Genomic DNA, 22,484 nt, shown 5'->3' with positions numbered 1-22,484 from the left:
GGGTGGGATTGTTGGGACATCAGGTGTGCGGCACTGCGGAGAGGGAACGTCTGGGGCAATAATATATAATATATAAGTTTTTAGCTGGAGAACTACAAAGCACACAATAGCTCCAAAGGTCTGTGTGCTTTGTATTAATAATGATGTAGTCTGCTATGTTACTAGCATAGCAGCCTGTTTGGGGGTGGGACTTTCAATATAAAGGAGTGTTCACATTGCGTTTTTGGCCTCCCTTGCCGGGATACGTTGGTAACCAGTCACAATCAGCTCCCCACTTATCCCTGCACGGAGAACTGCAGGCCCCCCTTTTTTTTAATGGCCAGTTCTTCGTGCAGGGATAAGTTGACAGCTGATTCTGACTGGTTACCAACGTATCCCGGCAAGGGAGGCCAAAAACGCAATGTGAAAAAGCCCTGAGGATTTATTAAGAGGGCTCTTATAAATGGTGTTGGCTCTCTATAGGCGCGGTCACACGTAGCAGATTATACCTGCAAATAGAATCTGATTAAGCCTTGTAATGCTGCTAAATAAAGGGAAATGTAATACAGAATGGGTATGTCGCAAATTAAAGTAGTTTTAAAATGGCGGCGGCGGGGGGGGGAAGACACTTAGGCTGTATGGGGCCCCAAAATTCCTGATGGCGGCCCTGCTTACCAGCATCTATGTGATGACACTTCAGCCAGTAAGTGCTGAGCAGAGAGTGATTTCAAGGAAAGTGGACTAATGTTGGCAACTTTTGTACAGACCAGTCAAATACAGTGATTTCATTTTTGCTTTTGGTGTAAAAGACCTATTGTGTACATAGCTACTTGGAAACTTAGATTTCATGGGCTAGAGTCCAAGAAATATAATAGGATTGTATCATCAAAAAGACGTGTATTTTGAATCGAGGTTTTACATTAAGAGAAAAATATTTATTTTCAAACTTGTGTAATTTTTTTTAAAATTTTTATCACTATCAATATAAAGGTCATTTCACATGGCGATGTATGGGCTGGCAAGCACTGTTAGTGTGATGGACACATTGCCTTGCCTTACCACTGATCATCTGATCTAAACTCATGGCATCATGGTGATTCATGATGCTGCTCAGTTCCAGAACAACAGCAGTACTTGTGTCCAATATTACACATGCCCCAGAATGGGACAGTAGAGCTACAATCACTCTTGAACTCACAAAATCCTAAATCACTAAGATTCTGTGAGTTCAGTTCAGATGAGCCATGTTCAGGAAAGGAAATGTCTCCCACCCCATGTAAATATCTGTTTCTGGAACAAAATCTTCAAAGAATGATAAGTCTAATAACAGACTTACCCTTCCTGTTATTTAGAAATCAGTTCCTGAGGCCCAGTCATATCTGTGTTCGAGCCATTCCCTTCCCCTATCCGCATGAAATATGAGGCGAGAAAAATCCTCCAAGCAGAAGTTTTCTCTCGGCATTTTTGTGTGGAAACCACACAGACCCCATTATAGTCTATGGGGTCCACTGGTTTCCTAAGGTAACCTCTTTTTTATGCAGATAGGTTTCCGTTTGAGGAGTACCCAAGCAGATTCCCTGAATGGAAACCTGAACACAGAGGTGAGGTGGGACTCACAGTTATTTCTTTATCAATACAGGTAGGTTTACAATGAAAGGTAACATCTATTATAAAGACAAAGGGAAATAACACAAGATGAATAGGTACTGGTTGCAGTTCAGACCTCCTTCCCAGCCTTGTACATTATCAGAATCCTCTCCCATAGAAATTAATATGGCTACTATAAAGCATATCTCTGAACTTCTGTTAATTGATAAGAGTAGTATCTCAGGCAAGATGGCCACTCCATAATGAGATGCAAAATCTAAAATAATAATATCTATAATATAGATAACCCTGTTGGGAAACACTAATCTACATATTAGTTGAAAAAAAAAATTCTAGTTTTTACATTTCCTTTAACAGACTTGATATGGTAAATGACCCTAGAATGTATCTATACACAAACTTAGAAACATAGAAAGATAGAAAGACGGCCCTTATATTACCATTGTATCTTAGGATAGACGTGTTTATCCCAGACATGCGTAAATTTACTTAATGTAGACTTCCCTACCACAATTGGTATAAGGAAAATGTTTGTTTTTGTACCGTGTTAGCCAGTGGTTATGAAATTTTTAAAAAAATTTTTAAAAAAACTTGCAAGTTTTTTGTTTTTCTACCACAATTGCTAATTTCAGATTGTTCTTATGAAGCAACATTTGCATTTTCTTGGAATAAATTATATGACAGTGTTCGTACATTAGAATTTAATATTCCACAAGAAATAAATCTAAAAGACATGGAGGGAAAAATGATTTTACACAACTCAAATCTAACAATTGCTGTTGAACATGTGTATAAATGATGTCACATTCGGATTGTGGCTCTATGAAGACTCTGTGTATAGTCCCAGTCACATACTATATGCATTTCAATTGAATATATGTAATGTAAAATCAATTTGATGCATATGTTATAAGAAAGGTTTCAGAATTATTGACCACTGTTTTACTATTTTCTAAAAATGTTATATATTTTTGCATTTTCACAGTTCATTATGAAATGTCCATCATACATTTTTCATTTTGGACAGAAATAAAAGGAATGGAGTCTCTCAATTAGGCCTCTATAAGGAGATCCATAGAGAGTACAAGTAGCTGATCAAACAGCTACAGCCAAAAGGGAGCAGGTAATGGCATCAATATATATGTACGACTATGCTGTATAGGACATGATTCTAATGATTCTTCTATTATTATTCTAGAAAGTCCAATTTATTTTATTTTCTAAGAAGCCCAGCCATTAAACTAATGATGAAATTGAGCAAAAAAGATATTTGTAATATTTATGAGCTTCCAACAAAGTCTACATTGTAGATATACTGTATGACAGTGATAGAGAACTGGTATTTCAATCAGCAATGAGGATGTATTTGACTTCATATTGTGAAATGTTTCATAAAAAAAATATTGGCAAATCAGACATCTGGTTAGTTTGTGTTTTATTACCTAACAGTACTCTTCATGGTCCTCTTCTATTGACATATATATATATATATATATATATATATATATATATATATATATTTGTCTCATGTATCAGATCTTTAGCCACAGATACATGGCACTACACATAGCTCACATACCGCACAAGTGAATACAGAATTTACATAAATGACTGATGACTATAATCCTGTGAAAAGTAAGGACATCCCATTAATGAATAAGCTTAACACTTAGGCTATATGGACACAAATAATTGATGAAATGGTCCATTTTTAAGGACCATCTTCCATAAATGTGTCACATATTTTTCACCCATTTCACGGTTCTTTCTAGCAACCATTTGGTGTTTGGTTTTAACTGTGCTATATACTGCTATACTAATGATATGTGTGGGAAACCTTATTCCCACAGTTACCACCAGTTTTGCTGTATGAGTACATATGTTTAGATGCTTAATTTGGGGGGCTGTATTGCTATTTTTGCTTGATACTGCATTATTTTTATTGTTGGTTAGGGTGTTCTTACCATTAACTTCATTATATGTGTATATAGGAGGTGATTACATTGCCTTGGTCAGTGCTGTTTGATATAGCATTATAGGTACTCATTTACTAGTATGTGGGTCTTTCCATGGACCAGGGATGGTACTACCACTGTGTTTTTAACAGTTTTTACTTTGAGCATCTTGTGGTGTTTTTGTGACTATGTTGACTGTAATAACAAATTTTTGCATGTGCAGCTCTAACTGCAGCTCAACTCTAACACATCTATTCTATATCTTTGCTTTTTTGATCATTGAGTATATTTACACATGGGGATTAGCACTCCTATTGATTCTTTCACAGAAGTGTCCATCTGTGTTATTGAGGTTTAAGGCTATCCTTACACCAATGCAGTCAAAAATGACTAAAACATAATCTAAGGGAACTCCTGCCTCCTATTGTTCTGGAGGTATTCCATTGATAAGATTGGGAATAGATGAGAGAACCAGTTTATACTGAACCAGATTTGACACAAATTTTTCAAAAAGTTTGTGTCACCAAAACCCGAAACTTTTAGGTTTTGTCACCCATATATAACTATTATACTACATACTGCAGAGTATAATAAGTGGGGTCCCATTGGACATAATAAACACTTACATTCACCTTACCTCACTTCTCTTGGGTTCCCAAAGGTCCTCTTCAGTGGTCTTGTGGCCTCTTTGACTTTACCGGTCACTGGGGGACCACTGAGACCTACTCACAGGTCTCAATCGCATGGAACACAATAATATCATTACGCTTATGTTAAAATATTTTGATGTCAACATGTTACTGCTAAGGCCCAATCATAGGCCTTAGTTGTCCCCAGGGCAAATGACATCAGTTTGGAGGTTGGAAGTGGACCCCAAAGGAGTATTAGATATCATGAGAGAGGATTAAAAATCTAAAAATAAAATACTGTGCATCCCAAATCAGTTGTATATAATGAGAAGATTGTGTTAGATTTTGGAAGAAATTGTCTTATTTATACCTCCGGCCTTATTCACAAGGCCATTTATCACACACAAAATATAGAAAACACTGACAACACACGTGAAAAATTGTTTACTCTATGGTGTTCAAATGTGTGGTATCACCAAGCCTATGGAAAGAAGGTTCTAGAAGCCTGGATCTGGAAAGAGATTTAAATAATTGGCAAGCAGTTGGACATAAGTCCTTCCATTGTATATGACAATGACAAACATTTGTATTGCGTTTTTCTCAACAAGGGACTCAAAGTGCAGAGAGCATTGTGGAGTAGGGGAGTTATCTCCAATACACACAAGGGTCAAGTATTTTGCAGGAAGCAAATCTACTTAGGTAGTTCTCACCACTATTGTGCACAAACGTGATATATACTGTCTAAGAAAAAGCTTTGTTGTCCAAAGAAATCATGAGGGCAAACTAAAGGTTGACTATAAATATCTTAAATTTTTGGAACAAACAGGTGAATTTGCTTTACAAACTGGTCTTCATCTTTACACTACACTACACTACACTTCTGACTTTCTCTGTTCCTTTTTCATCAAACTTATTGAAAAGGAATCTTACCAAAGAACGAAACTTTCATTAAGATCTCTCACAGTAACCCAAAATGGAACATATTGTGAAAACTGAGTGAAATAATAGTGTAAGCCAATGGCCGGCCAGATAATGGAGGGGGTGTACATCTCGCCCAGACTACTGAGGTGGGCAAGATGAGAAAAGTCCAGGTATGATGTTTGTTCTCAGCAGACAACTTTCGTCTGCTGAGCATTTTGGTAAATGCTCAGTATTGGGCTGGATTTTTAGGAATGGCAGGTAGGTTGGTAGTGGGACTTGTCATTCCACCCCCCTCCAGTCCACACTTTGGTGATGTTCCGGCAGCATATCAGCTGCAGAGAATCTGCTCATCAAGGGAGGCTTAAGAAGTCAGCTCCAGCAGCAGACTGGGGGGCAGAGATTGGCTGGAGAGCCAAAGAAAGAGGTCATATTTTTGGAGCTGTGTCCTGAGTGATTCAACTGGCTTTTTGATTTCTGTTAGAAATGAAATGACATAACGTTTCTTCCCCCTGACGAAGCCACATCGTGGCGAAACGCGCGTCGGGGAGTGTTTATCACATGGAGGTCCCTTCATAGGTAAACATCATTTTTGTACTATGTTAACTTTGTTTTGTATATGCACTCCAAAATCTATGGGTATTGCACATGCCATTATATGTATACTGTATAATAGGAGTGACATCCACTTATTATCATGTAATATTATTTCATTGGGCCTCCATGTTTTTGTATGGTTGTACCACCCCATTTTTTCACTTCCTAATTTATATATATTTTTAACATCTATTTAAATAAAGTTTAAAATATTTTTGTGTAAAATTGGTTGTGGCAGTCCGCTTTTTTAGCACAGTATGTTTAGTTAGAGCCTAGCTGGGCAGGTATTTATTTTTGTATTGTTTCCTTTTGTTGCTGCACTATATTTTTGAGTGAAAATAAAACTCTACCTTTCTTTTGGATTAAAGAAACTGGACTTGTGTGTCTACGTCACCCCACCTAGCAACCCCAGATCCTGACAATAGGTAATATAAACTAACACTCATGGGTATAGCTATTGGGAGGGTGCAGAGGTAGCAGTTGTTGCTGAGACCTGGACCTCGAGAGGGCCCCCAAGGTTGGTCTGCCACATAAAATATACCACTGTTTTAAATGGCATGGGGACTCCTTTACAGATTTTGCACTGGGGCCTGGGAGCTTCAAGTTAGGCCTCTGCTTAGACTAGACACTCAATTCATCATTCTGCATTAGACGCTGATAAATCTGGGGAAGATTAAGACTGCCATTTCTAACTTGGCACTTTATTGCTTTTAGACAGTATTAACTTTATAGGTCCAAGCTCCATCCACATGTTAAAGGACACGACTGTTGACAGCTCATAAAGTTTTATGTTTGTTTAATGACAGTAACCTCTATTACAAAAGTGTCTGACCTCTGCATAAGCAATGCCGCCCCTGCTACCTCTTGTGTCACCCCCTCTACCTCATAGATTGTAAGCTCTTGCGAGCAGGGCTGTCTGTATTTGAACCCTACAAATTGTACAGCGCTGCAAATATCTTGACGCTATATAAATAAAATGTATTATAATTAATAATAATAATAATAATAATAATAATAATAATAATAAATCTGCCCCAATGAGTTCTGGATACATGAGGTAAAGATGGTTACTTGGCCACGGTGCCAACAAATACGTTTGCAAAAATAAAATTGGTTATGGGAATGTTAACATTTAAAGCTGCTTTGCTGCATCAGGCCGTGGACAGATCACCATGACAAAATCTAGTGTGAATCCTGACCGTACCAGCTGGTGCTTGAGGATAATGTGAGAACATCTGTCTGATGATTGAAGTTCAGCCAAAAGTGAACTTGCAGCATAACAATTACCCTAAACATGGAAGTTTTGTGAATGAACAACTGAAATCCCACTGAGATATTGTGGGGGATTTAAAAAAACCTTTCTATATAATAAACCCCCTCAGTCATCAGACAACTGACTGTATTTTAGTGCCTTGAGCCTCGTTTTGTTTGAACGCTATTGGACTATTAGGTTACCGTATATACTCGAGTATAAGCCAAATTTTTCAGCTCAGTTTTTCCCCCAGTGGGGAGGGGGGGAGGAGGGGGTCTATGACCAGCCGCAATAGTAATGTTTAGAATCTCCCATAAAATAGTGGGAAAAAAATGCTTTAAAAAAATAAAGTAGATAACAGTTCTAAATCACCCCTTTCCCTAGAATACATGTAAAAGTAGAAAATGACTGTGAAATACATACACAAAGGTATCCCTGTGTCTGAAAGTGCCCGGACTACTGAATATAGGGTACCTGCAGTGCTCCTGTTCTGTCGGGAGGGGTTAATAGGAGCACTGCAGATACCCTATATTCAGCTAGACTTAATTGCAAGTGGGGGGGGGGGGAGCAGTCCTCAAGGTCAGGGAAGGGGCAGACAGACAACCAAAACACCCCCTCCCCTTCCCCAGCACCCAGCAACTACTGCACCCAAAAACTCTGATCATTTTAATTTTTTAAAATTTCCAGTAGCTGCTGCATTCCCCCCCCTCAGCTTATACTCGAGTCAATAAGTTTTCCCAGGTTTTTTTTGTAAAACTAGGGGCCTCGGCTTATACTCGGGTCAGCTTATACTCGAGTACATATGGTATTAATGCTATTACTATTATTAGATTTGTAAGTTTTTTTGACATACAGTCACAAATATTTTGTGTAAATCTTTTTTTTTTCGCAAAACATTTGCAACTTTTTGATGAGTTTTGTGCTGCTCTTGGCCGCAAAATAGCGCTGCGCATACGATCCCGGCTCCCATTGAAATCAATGGGGGTTGTATACGGCCCGCAAAAGCTCACGTAGCGTATACGTGCCACATCACGCGGCACTTTACTCCGTGTGAACTCACCCTTAGGTGTCAGGATTTATCCTAATTTCAACTCTATCTGCATCCTAAGTTAGATAGGCTGCTGCTTCCTGTCACAAAGGATGTCATGGGTGACTTGGAGTTGGTGGAAGCACTGTTGCGTTTATGCTGTTGCACTGCTTAAGAAAGCCTCTTCATCTAGCAATTACACATAAAACTATCTTACACATAAACACATAAAACTATCACTATACAAGCAAGAGCACAAGAGTTAATAAAAGTTAATTAGTAAGTAAGATGTACCTCAACCACAATAAAAACAAGACTTCTTATAGAAATGTCTACCAAAAAATTGGAAAATTGTCTTAAATTTATAAAAATTGTCTTAATAGCTAAGGCTGGGACAGCATGTGGCATAAACGCCATGGTTAGGCCATGATGGAAATGGCACAGCAAAAACTGCAGCATTTTACACTCCTTGCAGAGTGGATCTAGCGAATCCCACTAACACACTGCAGAAAAATATGCACAGTGGAAATGCTGCGATTTCCAAAACTGTTGTTTTTTTTTGGAAATTGCAGCTTGCCAATTATACAGTGTTGGGCAAAAGTATTAAAGTATTGGCACCCCTGCAATTCTGTCAGATAATACTCATTTTCTTCCAAAAAATTATTGCAATCACAATTTCTTTGGTATTATTATCTTCATTTAATTTGTCTTCAATGGAAAACCGTATATACACAGGGTTTAGAGTCCTATTTCAACATCTAATCACACAAGGGTACTCCATTTTAGACACAAAAATAATAAAACCTAACTTTTATTGGCTATAGTTAAAAATCTACACCCAGTGATCATTCCAAAATAAATAAGGTTAATAAAGTGACTAAAAACAAATGACTGATACTATTTTATGGTTGGTACAATCACCATGTATTGCTAGGTGGTATCGTCAGTATCTTTCTGTGTCACTCCCTTCCAATATATTGTTTGTTAGGGGAGTTTTAATGAACGGCATAACAACAGATGGTTTCCCAGCAAAACTCTTATCTAGCAACTAAATAATGATTCTTATTGTAAATAGGCAGGTATATATGTATATACAATTGTGTATAGTGAGTAGTGGAGACTAGGGTTAGATAATAAGTCAGGTCAACCTATAGCTAATCTTATGACTCCCCCAAGTAACCACACTATATACTCAGCTGTATAGTCATTTCTATACTCTGGTGCCCTGCCTATTACTGCAGCGATAACTTAACACAATAGTTGACTTCCTCTACGCGTTTCGCCGCTATGGCTCATCAGGAGGATGATTATTGCTAGAGAAACGATGTATTGCGGTGAAAACCGCACTTCCTGGGGCCTCAGTGGTAGACCCCAGTACTTGTGTAGGTATGACACTGAGCGTTGTAGGGACGGGCTTTAAATAGTGTTGAGGCCGTCCCAGCTCCACCCATTCGACACGCCCATACAGCTATCCCACCAGTCCACAGTGTAATGTGGACTGGCCTCTTGGAGGCGGGGCCACGTCGTACATGGGCCAATACAGTATAGCAAAAGCGCATCTGCGCTATGTTAAGAGAGATGCTGGCTACATTCCTGATGGACAGACGGAACCAAAGCACAAAAGACAAAAGATGAAAACCGTGGGACAAGTGGTAAGTATCTAAGGTAGGTCATGTCAATATACTAGTTTTAATTTTAACCGTTGGTGGATCGTGCAATACTATGAACGACTCATTGGATTGGAGCATTAATACAATACAGCCAAAAAACTCCTCGCCTCCGTGTAGCCTCTGGGGTAGTAGAGATGGATACATCTATTATCAATGCTACTCTGAGTATCAAAACTAATTTCCTTATTGTTACAGATCTCTTATCCAGCATCAGGATAAACCTAAGCTCGGCTAAATAGCCCTCATATTCATACTGTCATAATCTGTATACACCGGACAGTATAAAAACCGTTGGAATGGATTGATGAAATAAGCAACACATTTTAACTGTTTATTCAATTTTATTTTGTTGCAATACTGTAAAATACGCATCAACTTCTTTTCTCAGTAACGCATTGTAAATAAGTTGGAAACCTTGATACTGCACGCGTGCGTTGGTAACTATTTCCACGGTGCGGTTTCATATTCCAGACTTAATGAATCTAGACGTGCCTGCAGGAAAAACCCTGTATCTGTTTCTGTTCAGGGAATAATGATACATAGAAATGGGTGTAAAAAATAGCTCAGCCCAGATAGGGTTAATTGGATGAAGTGGAGCATGTAATCGATACAGTATGCTATATCGGGGCATGATACCGAACTGTCCGGTGTATACAGATTATGACAGTATGAATTTATCCTGATGCTGGATAAGAGATCTGTAACAATAAGGAAATTAGTTTTGATACTCAGAGTAGCATTGATAATAGATGTATCCATCTCTACTACCCCAGAGGCTACACGGAGGCGAGGAGTTTTTTGGCTGTATTGTATTAATGCTCCAATCCAATGAGTCGTTCATAGTATTGCACGATCCACCAACGGTTAAAATTAAAACTAGTATATTGACATGACCTACCTTAGATACTTACCACTTGTCCCACGGTTTTCATCTTTTGTCTTTTGTGCTTTGGTTCCGTCTGTCCATCAGGAATGTAGCCAGCATCTCTCTTAACATAGCGCAGATGCGCTTTTGCTATACTGTATTGGCCCATGTACGACGTGGCCCCGCCTCCAAGAGGCCAGTCCACATTACACTGTGGACTGGTGGGATAGCTGTATGGGCGTGTCGAATGGGTGGAGCTGGGACGGCCTCAACACTATTTAAAGCCCGTCCCTACAACGCTCAGTGTCATACCTACACAAGTACTGGGGTCTACCACTGAGGCCCCAGGAAGTGCGGTTTTCACCGCAATACATCGTTTCTCTAGCAATAATCATCCTCCTGATGAGCCATAGCGGCGAAACGCGTAGAGGAAGTCAACTATTGTGTTAAGTTATCGCTGCAGTAATAGGCAGGGCACCAGAGTATAGAAATGACTATACAGCTGAGTATATAGTGTGGTTACTTGGGGGAGTCATAAGATTAGCTATAGGTTGACCTGACTTATTATCTAACCCTAGTCTCCACTACTCACTATACACAATTGTATATACATATATACCTGCCTATTTACAATAAGAATCATTATTTAGTTGCTAGATAAGAGTTTTGCTGGGAAACCATCTGTTGTTATGCCGTTCATTAAAACTCCCCTAACAAACAATATATTGGAAGGGAGTGACACAGAAAGATACTGACGATACCACCTAGCAATACATGGTGATTGTACCAACCATAAAATAGTATCAGTCATTTGTTTTTAGTCACTTTATTCACCTTATTTATTTTGGAATGATCACTGGGTGTAGATTTTTAACTATAGCCAATAAAAGTTAGGTTTTATTATTTTTGTGTCTAAAATGGAGTACCCTTGTGTGATTCAATGGAAAACCACAAAAAGAATTGTCAAAAAGCCAAATTGGATATAATTCCACAGCAAACATAAAAAAGAGGGTGGACAAAAGTATTGGCACTGTTTGAAAAATCATATGATGCTTCTCTAATTTGTGTAATTAACAGCACCTGCACCTGAGGCACCTAACAGGTGGTGGCAATAACTAAGTCACACTTGCAGCCAGTTGAAATGGATTAAAGTTGACTCAACCTGTGTCCTGTGTCCTTGTGTGTACCACATTGAGCATGGAGAAAAGAAAGAAGACCAAAGAACTGTCTGACAACTTGAGAAGCAAAATTGTGAGGAAGCATGAGCAATCTCAAGGCTAAAAGTCCATCTCCAAAGACCTGAATGTTCCTGTGTCTACCGTGCACAGTGTCATCAAGAAGTTTAAAGCCCATGGCACTGTGGCTAACCTCCCTAGATGTGGACAGAAAAGAAAAATTGACAAGAGATTTCAACGCAAGATTGTGCGGATGGTGGATAAAGAACCTCAACTAACATCCAAACAAGTTCAAACTGCCCTGCAGTCCGAGGGTACAACAGTGTCAACCCATACTATCCGTCGGCGTCTGAATGAAAAGGGACTGTATGGTAGGATACCAAGGAAGACCCCACTTCTTACCCAGAGACATAAAAAAAAAGCCAGGCTGGAGTTTACCAAAACTTACCTGAGAAAGCCAAAAATGTTTTGGAAGAATGTTCTCTGGTCAGATGAGACAAAAGTAGAGCTTTTTGGGAAAAGGCATCAACATAGAGTTTACAGGGAAAAAAAAAGAGGCCTTCAAAGAAAAGAACATGATCCCTACAGTCAAACATGGCGGAGGTTCCCTGATGTTTTGGGGTTGCTTTGCTGCCTCTGGCACTGGACTGCTTGGCCGTGTGCATGGCATTATGAAGTCTGAAGACTACCAACAAATTTTGCAGCATAGTGTAGGGCCCAGTGTGAGAAAGCTGGGTCTCCCTCAGAGGTCATGGGTCTTCCAGCAGGACAATGACCCAAAACACACTTCAAAAAGCACTAGAAAATGGTTTGAAAGAAAGCACTGGAGACTAATAAAGTGGCCAGCAATGAGTCCAGACCTGAATCCCATAGAACACCTGTGGAGAGATCTCAAAATGGCAGTTTGGAGAAGGCACCCTTCACATCTCAGGGACCTGGAGCAGTTTGCCAAAGAAGAATGGTCTAAAATTCCAGCAGAGCATTGTAAGAAACTCATTGATGGTTACCGGAAGCGGTTGTTTGCAGTTATTTTGTCTAAAGGTTGTGCTACCAAGTATTAGGCTAAGGGTGCCAATACTTTTGTCCGGCCCATTTTTGGAGTTTTGTGTAAAATGATCAATAATTTGACTTTTTTTCATTCTCTTTTGTGTTTTATCATTGCAAGCAAAATAAATTATATTAATACCAAAGAGTTTGTGATTGCAATCGTTTTCTGGAAGAAAAGAGTATTATCTGACAGAATTGCAGGGGTGCCAATACTTTTGGCCAACACTGTACCCTGGGTATATGGAAAATATTATATTGATTGGGGTCCAAGTAGGCTTCACACTTGACTTTGTAAATCACCATCTCAGATGGTGCCTAGAGGACAGTATTTAATTTCTATCAGCCATGTTATGTGTCAGTAATGGTTGTAATTTTAGAAAATATGCCTTCAGCAATCGGACCTCTTTGATGGGAAGGGAGACTTGATTTGCAAGTCCATGCTTTGGACATCCTCTTTGTGTGTGAACAAACATAACCACCAGGAAAGAAGATATAGCAATTGCTATAGGGCCCAACAACATATTGAGGACATTGACACCAAGGCTGCAGTTAGTGATAACTATGTACATGGAATGGAATTTGAAAAACTGAATTTCCCTCCATTATTTTACTGGGACTTTATAATGCGTGCATCACAGCTGAGGTTAATGACCTGAAAATAAATCAGATAAATGGTGCTGAATTTAAACAGGATATATATTAGGATGTGTTATGTATTGATTAATCCTGTCAGTCAACCCATATTTTTCTTAACCGCTTCACGACGGCTGACTGTATATAAACGTCGGCGCGGCTTGGGCTCTGTGCCGCGCCGACGTTTATAAACTGACCCTTTTGAAATGGGGATCGGGTCTCCCCGAGGGTCGGGAGCTCCGTGGATCCAGCGCTAATAGCTGCTGGGGTCCACGGAGACATGATCAGGACCTGATAGATTCAGGTCCTGATCATGTAGCAGCCATGTCAGGGAAAGTTTGTTGCAGTAACAAACTTTCCCTGACATGAGATGCCGCCCGCAGGTAAATGGTGCTGCGGGCGGCATCGTGAGCAGGTGTTAGCTATATGTTATAGCTAACACTGTGCCCGATGTACTCCGATTGGAGCTGGTGTCCGATCGGAGTTTAACCCCTTCAGTTCCGTGATCAAACATGATCACGGCACTGAAGCGGTTCTGCAATGTTATCGGAACCCCCCGCGGGGAGATCGGGGGGTGCCGATATGTAAAACATGCACCCTGGGGTCTAACCAGTGACCCCAGGCTGCATGAGCCCCCGTTACCTGGTTGACCCTGCCAGGTACTAAGGAAGCCAAGCGATGTGTCTACATCGCTTGGCTTCCTGTTACAGACTGGAGACACGTGCAGCCTGTGTCTCCAGCCTGATTGATTCAGCAATGAAATCATTGCAGAATCAAGTGTCCTAAAAGAGACACATAAAAAAAAGTGAAAAAAAAAAGTGAAAAATAATAAAGTGTTTGAAAAAAATTTATAAAGTTATAAAGCCCCAAAAATTCATTTTTATTCAATAGAAAATGAATTATATAAAAAAAACCTAAAAATTAATAAAAACAATGCATGTCTGGTACCACCGCGTCCGTAACAACCTGTACAATAAAACTGAAATAATATTTAATGTACATGGTGAACGTCGGAAAAAAAAAATGGAAAAAACCCGTCGGAAGTAGTGATTTTTCGCCATCTCACCTAAAAAAAAATATGCTATAAAAAGTGATCAAAAAGTCATAATCACCCCACAACAGTGCCAATAAAAAGCACAGGTTGTCCCGCAAAAACTAAGCCCTCAAACAACACTGTCAACCGAAAAATAAAAATGTTACGCCTCTCAGAAGATGGCGATGCAAAAATCACTGATTTTGTCCCCAAATGTGTTTTTGTTCTGCAGAATTAGTATCGCATAAAAAAATATAAATGAGGTATCGCCGTAACCGTACTGACCTGCAGAATAAAGGTCACATGTTACTTATACTGTACACTGCATGGCGAAAAATTAAAAAGGTAAAACGCAATGCCAGAATTGATTTTATTTTTTTTAAAATCCAGCAAAAAAAGAGTTAATAAAATGTATTCAATAAATTGTAGGCACCCAAAAATGGTGTAATTACAAAATGCATCTCATCCCACAAACAACAAGCCCTTATATGGCCACGTCACCAGGAAAATATAGAAATTATAGCATCTAGTAATGTGAAGACAAAAAAAAACCAAATCACCAAATCATTAGAACACAACTGGCTGCGTCAGGAAGGGAATATATAAGCTGTGCGAGCGTAAATCAGGGGACACTCCAGATTTACAGTTTATGAGGGAACAGACACCAGAAATGACCCCCAAAGTGACCCCCAGAGTGACTCCCCCAATCATAGGAGCTACTGGGACATAGTAGGGAATTTGGTGTCTGCAATGTACTCCGCACCGCTTATATATTCCCTCTTCGCCATCCGCTGTGCAGTCACGTCTGGGATACTAATACTCACTACACCCCCTGATAAATTCTTTGAGGGGTGCAGTTTTCAAAATGGGGTCACTCCTTTGGGGAATCCACTTTTCTGGTACCTTACAGGCTCTACAAACATGACATGACGTCCAGATACTAAACATCTGAATCTGTACTCCAAAAGCCGCATCGCGCTCCTTCCCTTCTGAGCCCTGCTGTGCGCCCAAACTGCAGTTTATGCCACATGTATGACACATGTATGACACTGGTGTAACTGGGATACTGTATGCAATGCCATATGTGGGTATAAACTGATATAGGGGCACAGCCGGACACAGAAGGGTTGTTTGGTTTTTGGAGCACGGGCGGTTTTGGATGCCACAACACTTTTGCAGAGCTGAAATGCCCGTAAAGTGGAATCCCCTGATATGAGACCTTATTTTGGAAACTACACCCCTGAAGGATTTATCCAGGGGTACAGAGAGCATTTTTAACCCCCAAGTGTTGCTATAACTTATTATCCATAAATGAATACGAAGCTGATTGTGAAAGGTAAAAATAATTTTTTCTAGGAATACGTCATTTCAGTGCCTAATATTTTGTGCCCGACTTGTATCAGAGATGAACGCTCTAAAAGCTGTTGTGCCCGGGATAAATCCCATCAGTGGGGTAGTGTCCAAAATGCGGTGATATGTCTGCGGATTTCACTTTATTGGCAATTCAGGGGCTTTGCAAAAGTGGCATGGTGTCCTAAAACCAAACTGTGCTCCAAAAACCAAAATAGCGCTCCTTCCCTTCTGTGCCCGGCTGTGCCCAAACAGCCGATTCTACCCACATATGGCATTACGTACGTTATCCAGGGTACACCAGTGTCATACATGTGGGCATAAACCGCCATTTGGGTACACAGCAGGGCACAGATGTGAAGGAGCGATATGTACATTTGGAGTGCAGATTTAGATTGTTGGTGTTTGGACACCATATCATATTTGCAGAGACCCTAAAAATGCCCTTACAAAATGGGGTCACTTCTTGGGCAATTCCAGTTTACTGTTGCCTCCAGGGCTCTACAAAAACAACATGGCGCCCAGAGGGTTCCTCTAAAGCTGCACCCCAAAAGCTAAAAAGCGCAGTGCTCCTTCCCTTCTGAGCCCTGCTCTGTGCCCAAGTAGCAGTTTACACCCACATATATAATTTTTTGCCCCTCAGGATGGCTCCTTAATAGTTTTAGGAGTGCAGGTCTCTGACAACACAAAGTGGGTGCAATGTATTGGGCGCCGAAATGGCTGATTTCTTTAAAAATGTCAATTTTCATTTTGTACATTAATTTTTGGGAAGAATTTTTAGGCTCAAAATGATAATACGCCTTGATACATTCTTTGATGGGTGTAGTTTTTAAAATGGGGTCACTTTTGAGGGGTTTCTATTGTATTGATACTTTAGGGGCTCAGCAAATGCGACATGGCACCTGAAAACTATTCCAGCAAAACCTGCTCTCAAAAACCCAAATAGCGCTCTTTCCATTCTGAGCCCCACCATGTACCCATACAGCAGATTATGGCCACATATGGGGTATTGCCGTGTTCAGGAGAAATTGTGTAACAAACTGTGGGGGGCTTTTTCTCTTTTAACCCCTTGTGAAAATAAAAACTTTGGAGATAAAGGGACATTTTAGTAATTTTTAACCTACACATCCCAAGGTTAGTAAAATCTGTGAAACGGCTATAGGGTCAAAATACTCATTGTACCCCTCAATGAATACCTTAAGGGGTCTAGTTTATAAAATGGGGTCATTTATGGGGGGTTTCAATTGTTTTGGTAACTCAAATCTTGTTTGAATGCGCAATGGGCCTGAAATATTTAGAAGCAAAAATTATGTCTTTGAAATCCAGTTGGTGCTCCCTTCTTTTTGGGCCCTAACGTGCGTCCGTACATAGGATTAAGGCCACAAAGTGTACATTTTTGAACACAGGAGAAATGGGGTAATCTATTTTGGGGTGTTTCTCTTCATTTTCATGCATTATGGGGAAAAAAACTGCCTTTAAAATGACACTTTTGAGTAAAAAATATGAATTTTTTTTGTTTGATGCAAATTTTTTCAAAACCTATGGAGTCAAAATATTCATTATACCCCTCAATGAATAACTCACGGGGTCTAGTTTCTAAAATGGGGTCACAATTTGGAGGTTTCTACTATTTGGGCACCTTGAGGGCACTGCAAATGGGACATGGTGCTTGATCATGATTCCAGCAAAATCTGGCCTCCAAAACCCAATTAGCGCTCTTTCCGTTCTGAGTGCTGCCATGTGTCCGTATATCAGTATACCAGAACATATGGGGTATTGTTGCATTCAGTAGAAATTGTGTAGCAAAATGTGGGTTGCAATTTCTCCTTTACCCCCTTTTGAAGATGGAAAATTGGGGGCTAAAGTGACATTATATCAGAAAAAAATAATTTTAAATTTTCATGTCTCAATGGTAAAAAAAATCTGTGAAACACCCATAGGGTCAAAGTGCTCACTATACCCCTGGATACATTTCTTGAGGGGTCTAGTTTTCAAAATGGTGTCATTTTGGGGGGGTTTCCACTGTTCTGGCACTTCAGGGGCTCTGCAAATGCGACATGGTGCCTGAAACAGATTCCAGCAAAATCTGCCCTCCAAAATCCCAATAGCGCTCCTTCTATTCTGGACCCTACAGTGTGCCCATACATCATTTAACTTTCTCACATGGGACGGTTTCATGCTTGGGGGAAATTGCTTAATAGAATTTAGAATGCGTTTTCTCCTTTAACATGTTGTGAATGTGTAAATTCTAGGGTTAAATGAATATATTAGTGAAAAAAAATTTAAATTGTAAATTTGACCTCTATTTTGTTTTAATTGCCGTGAAATGCTGAAAGGGTTAAGAAACTTCCTAAATGCAGTTATGAATTCTTCCAGGAGTGTAGTTTTTAGAATGGGGTGATTTATGGGGGTTTCTATTAGAGAGGCCTTTCAAGACCCCTTCAGAACTGAACTGGTCCCTTGAAAAATGTGTGTTGGAAAGATTCTTACAAATTTGGAAAATTACTGCTTGACTTTTAAGCCTTATAACATCTGAAAAAAATGAAAGGGCAATTAAAGTTTGATGCCAATATAAAGCAGAGATATGGTAAATTAAATTTATGAAGTAGTTTGGGTAGTATGACATTCTACATGAAAGGCATGCAATTTCAAAGTTTGAAAACTGCATTTTTTTCAAAATTTTCACCAAATTTCCTATTTTTTCATAATAAAAGACAAAACATATCGACCAAAATGTACCACTGACACGATGTACAATGTGTCACGAGAAAACAATCTCAGAATCACCATGATAAGTTAATGCATCTCAAAGTTATTACCACATAAAGTGACACATGTCAGATTTGAAAAATGAGGCCTGGTCATTTAGGTACTTTTAGGCTCTGTCTTGAAGAGGTTAAAAAACTGAACCACCCCTTTAATCAACTCTTTGGGTTACACAGATAAAAGTCCATTTGCATTTAAGACTCTAGTTTCTCATGAAACCAATGAACATATGGCATCACTTTGTGACACAATATTGTAAGACAGTATGGTTTTGAAAGGCTGGTCATCTTTTGGATTTAACTGTAGACCATGACTAAAAAATAATCTACACGCATTTGAGGCTTTATAATGAATCCTATTTCCACTGTTTCTTGCTACACATTAACAAAGCGGAACAACTCATAATATCATCATTATTTAATGAATGTAACCATGAACACTTAGCATCCAATTGTTTGTTGTACGTAATCTGAAAATCAATCTGACATAAAGCTGGCTCCAAAGATGAGCAGTATCTGTGATACAGCCTTTTAAACTTATAGATTTTCTTCATAATCAAACACTTTCTTATTTTTTTCACTGTTCCCCTTTAAAAGTTAAAGTGGTTCTTTAATTTCTTTAATGTTGACTGAGAAAAATCATTGCAATACGTATAGTCACTTCTTACCTCCACGGGAACTACAGAGATTAAATTATGAAGCAAATCTAAGCTTTGAGGCCAATTTTATTTCATCTGTATTCCCTATTTTCATCTCTTCATCTTTCCATCACAATCTGCATCATTATTAGCAACACCAGATTAGTAGCAAAGAATGAAAAGTAAGACATCTGCGCTATAGCATTAATATATTCAAAATGTTTTGACTTTCATCTTGCAGACATTAGCGAGGAGCAGCTCCACATAAGGACTCCTGCTCACAGCATCATTGTCTTGCAATAGAATAAAAAATATTCATAGTTAAAGGTAAAAAAAGTAATCACCGACATCCCGCATGAACAGTAATAAAAGTGGAAAAAATGTTCGTAAAGCTCGTACTTTTGCCTATTGTTCTTCGCTACCTTTATTTCTAATTACTGGTACAATTTTAAGGCACTGAGGCAAGCCTCCAGCAGTGTGCTGAAGGTGTGTTTGTGCTGTTATGCCCTCTGGCTTTGCTGCCAGCCTATTCCCTTAGATCAGAGCCAGAAGCTAGACTGCTTTCGAATACCGATCACCTAACCCAGACCTAATCCTTTGAGTTCTCTCTGGCATCTATTCCTTCTGCCAGTTTCCTCTTCTGTTCCTATCTTTTCTTCTGAAGTTGACAACAAAGACATCCTCGGGGCCTTCCTTGATGTAAGACCACTCTTGATGTTTTTACAGTGTGTGTTTTTTTTTGTACCCTAAACTTGTGCTACTTTTATATTCAGCTAGAACAATATTTGTTCACTAGAACATAAAGAGAGATTGTGCCTGTTGCATTGATTTATAGATTTTTTAATTTGTTCGGCCTCATTTCAAGTAATGTTGTCACGCCCCAGTCTTGTTCACCTATAATTCCTACACTGATCCCGGACTTTAGATTTTTACCTATTAGCTTGCTTTCCTTATTTACGCTAAATTGGCGTGTCGTGCCATTATTAATTTTAAAAGACGACGGTACAGGATGTGCATGAATATGGAATTTCTATGAAGCTGGAAACTTTTGAACAGCTCCTGTCCTTTGTGATAGTGAGTTTTAAAAGGGAAATCTCCAAAGAGCTAATTAGTAGACGAATGGATCTCTAGCTTGAACAAAGCTGGAGAGATAGCAGATAACTAAAAGGACCTGGCCATGGTTGTTTTAAATCAAAGCATCGATAGTGCACTGGAATGTAACCTTAGGCTGCTACCTGACAGAGACAATATTAAAGAAAAACAAGGGAATGTGGAATTTAGTGACAGCCTCATCCCATTATTCTCTATGGAGGATTACATCGCAGTCACAAGGAGCTAATTATTGGTTCTATAGTAGTGGACAGACGCGACTGCTCTGCTTATTTCCCATTGATTGTTCTTACATTGATACATTTTTATTAAAATGTTACCTACAAAAATCATATGTTGGTGACAATGTACAATCTTGTGTGAAGAGATAAAAATCACTATGGGGCTGATCTATCAGAGCGTCACTGCGACAGTAACAGGCTCCTCATATCTTCCCCACATGATTTGCTCTTATTCATCAAACAGCTGAGACTCTATTTGAAGCTGCTTTATATACCTGATACTGAATTATGTTCTTCAGGATGGGGCGTATCAGGGTCATGATGGGGATGGGAGGCTGGTTAGTCTTAACTGTCAGTCAATGGCCATGTTTATACTGTTTTTGTAAAACTGATAGGAAAAAAAATCTAGCATTTTTACAATTTACAATTGAAAAAAGAAATTGTTGCAGAAATCCCATGTGTGAATACAGCCTAAAGCAATAATTCCTTTTTACAATGGTGGAACCCTCAAAAAATATAACACATTACCACAAGTAACATGTGGCTCTGGTATAGAAGTCAATCGGTTATTTCCAGATTGATGCTGCCTATGGTCCATGTGATTGCGATAAAGCATGTCTATAAATTTGATGACAGTTATTATCAGACAAAATGGCAGCCCACATAAGTAGGTACAGGAAATAGAATCGAAAAACTACAATGAGAAAATGAAAACAGAATAGAGAAAACAAATATGTTGAAGTATCTGGTTTGAATTAGGAAAGAAATAGACAAAACCTCGAAAACAGCCGTATGTAGGTGGGGACGTCTTTTTTTGCAGGAGTTATAAGGGCTTAGCTACTATTCCCAGATCATGTCCTTAGATTTCTTTGAAATCCAGATATTAATCTATAGGGTTCTTCCTTCTAATTGGTGGTGCTCAGGTTTTACTTATCGTGTAAAACATTATTGATGCTCAACAATAAAAAAAAAAATAATCATTTTTAGAACATAAAGTACACACCCATCCAGACATTATCCCTTTCAGGAAGGCTTTGTAAATTTCAGCAAAACAATGTTAGACCATATACTACATCTAACAGCAATGCCTTCACAGAAGGAGAGTCCAGGTGCTGAAACATAACCATCATGTAAGTTTACATAGATTTGTATCAACTCATATATTTACAGTTTGGATAACTAGGATAAAGCTACACACACACAACAAAATCTTGCAAATTTCAGGCATCTGAAGCTTCCATGGAAAAACATTAAGATGTATTGACTGTAACTTTGGTAAATAATGACTTAGTCAGAGATGTGAGACTTAAGACTTTTATTATGAAAGAAGAAAAACATAGATGCCCAACCAAGTTACTGTATAGAGGAGAGGGTCGTAATTTGACAAGATGTGCAAGAGTAGAAAACTATAACGGGCGCTACCAAGGTCAAGCCTGTAGAAGTGTATTAAGCGTGAAATGGCTCGTTGCTGTCTGTATGTCCACAGCAGATACCAGTCTGCACCATGTTCAATAAAAGGAGTTTTTGTATCTGGAATGTGTGCCGCGCCTCCATTCTCTTCGTTTGTAATTTGACAAGAGCCTAATTGTATATAGTTTTCCTTTATGTGGCTATACCTTAACTAGGCTATGCTCCTGGGTATGACAGAAGTGATTTGAACTTGTGAGCTCATGTCTTAGGTCTTGACTTTGTCCCTTCATAGCAGTCAAGCATACTATGTAGTACTATGTATCACACATATTTAACAACTCACCGTTTAGCGTCCCATATATATATAGATACATATATTTATATATATATGTGTGTGTGTGTGTGTGTGTGTGTGTGTCTGTGTGTGTGTGTGTGTACAAGCTGTACAAAAGGACAATATAAGCAGGTTCAATCACAATAGTTAAATTTATGCTGTGACAGCCATTATCAGACACCATACAAGCTGCAGATACAATCTACTGTTGGGACAGACATTATATAATAAATAAACATGGTGGTTATAACTCAATATAAGGTATGAA

This window comes from Leptodactylus fuscus, chromosome 1 (assembly GCF_031893055.1).
Source record: "Leptodactylus fuscus isolate aLepFus1 chromosome 1, aLepFus1.hap2, whole genome shotgun sequence".
In the NCBI taxonomy this organism is placed as follows: Eukaryota; Metazoa; Chordata; class Amphibia; order Anura; family Leptodactylidae; genus Leptodactylus; species Leptodactylus fuscus.
The sequence above is the reverse complement of the archived record's forward strand: the minus strand, read 5'-3'. Positions refer to the sequence as shown.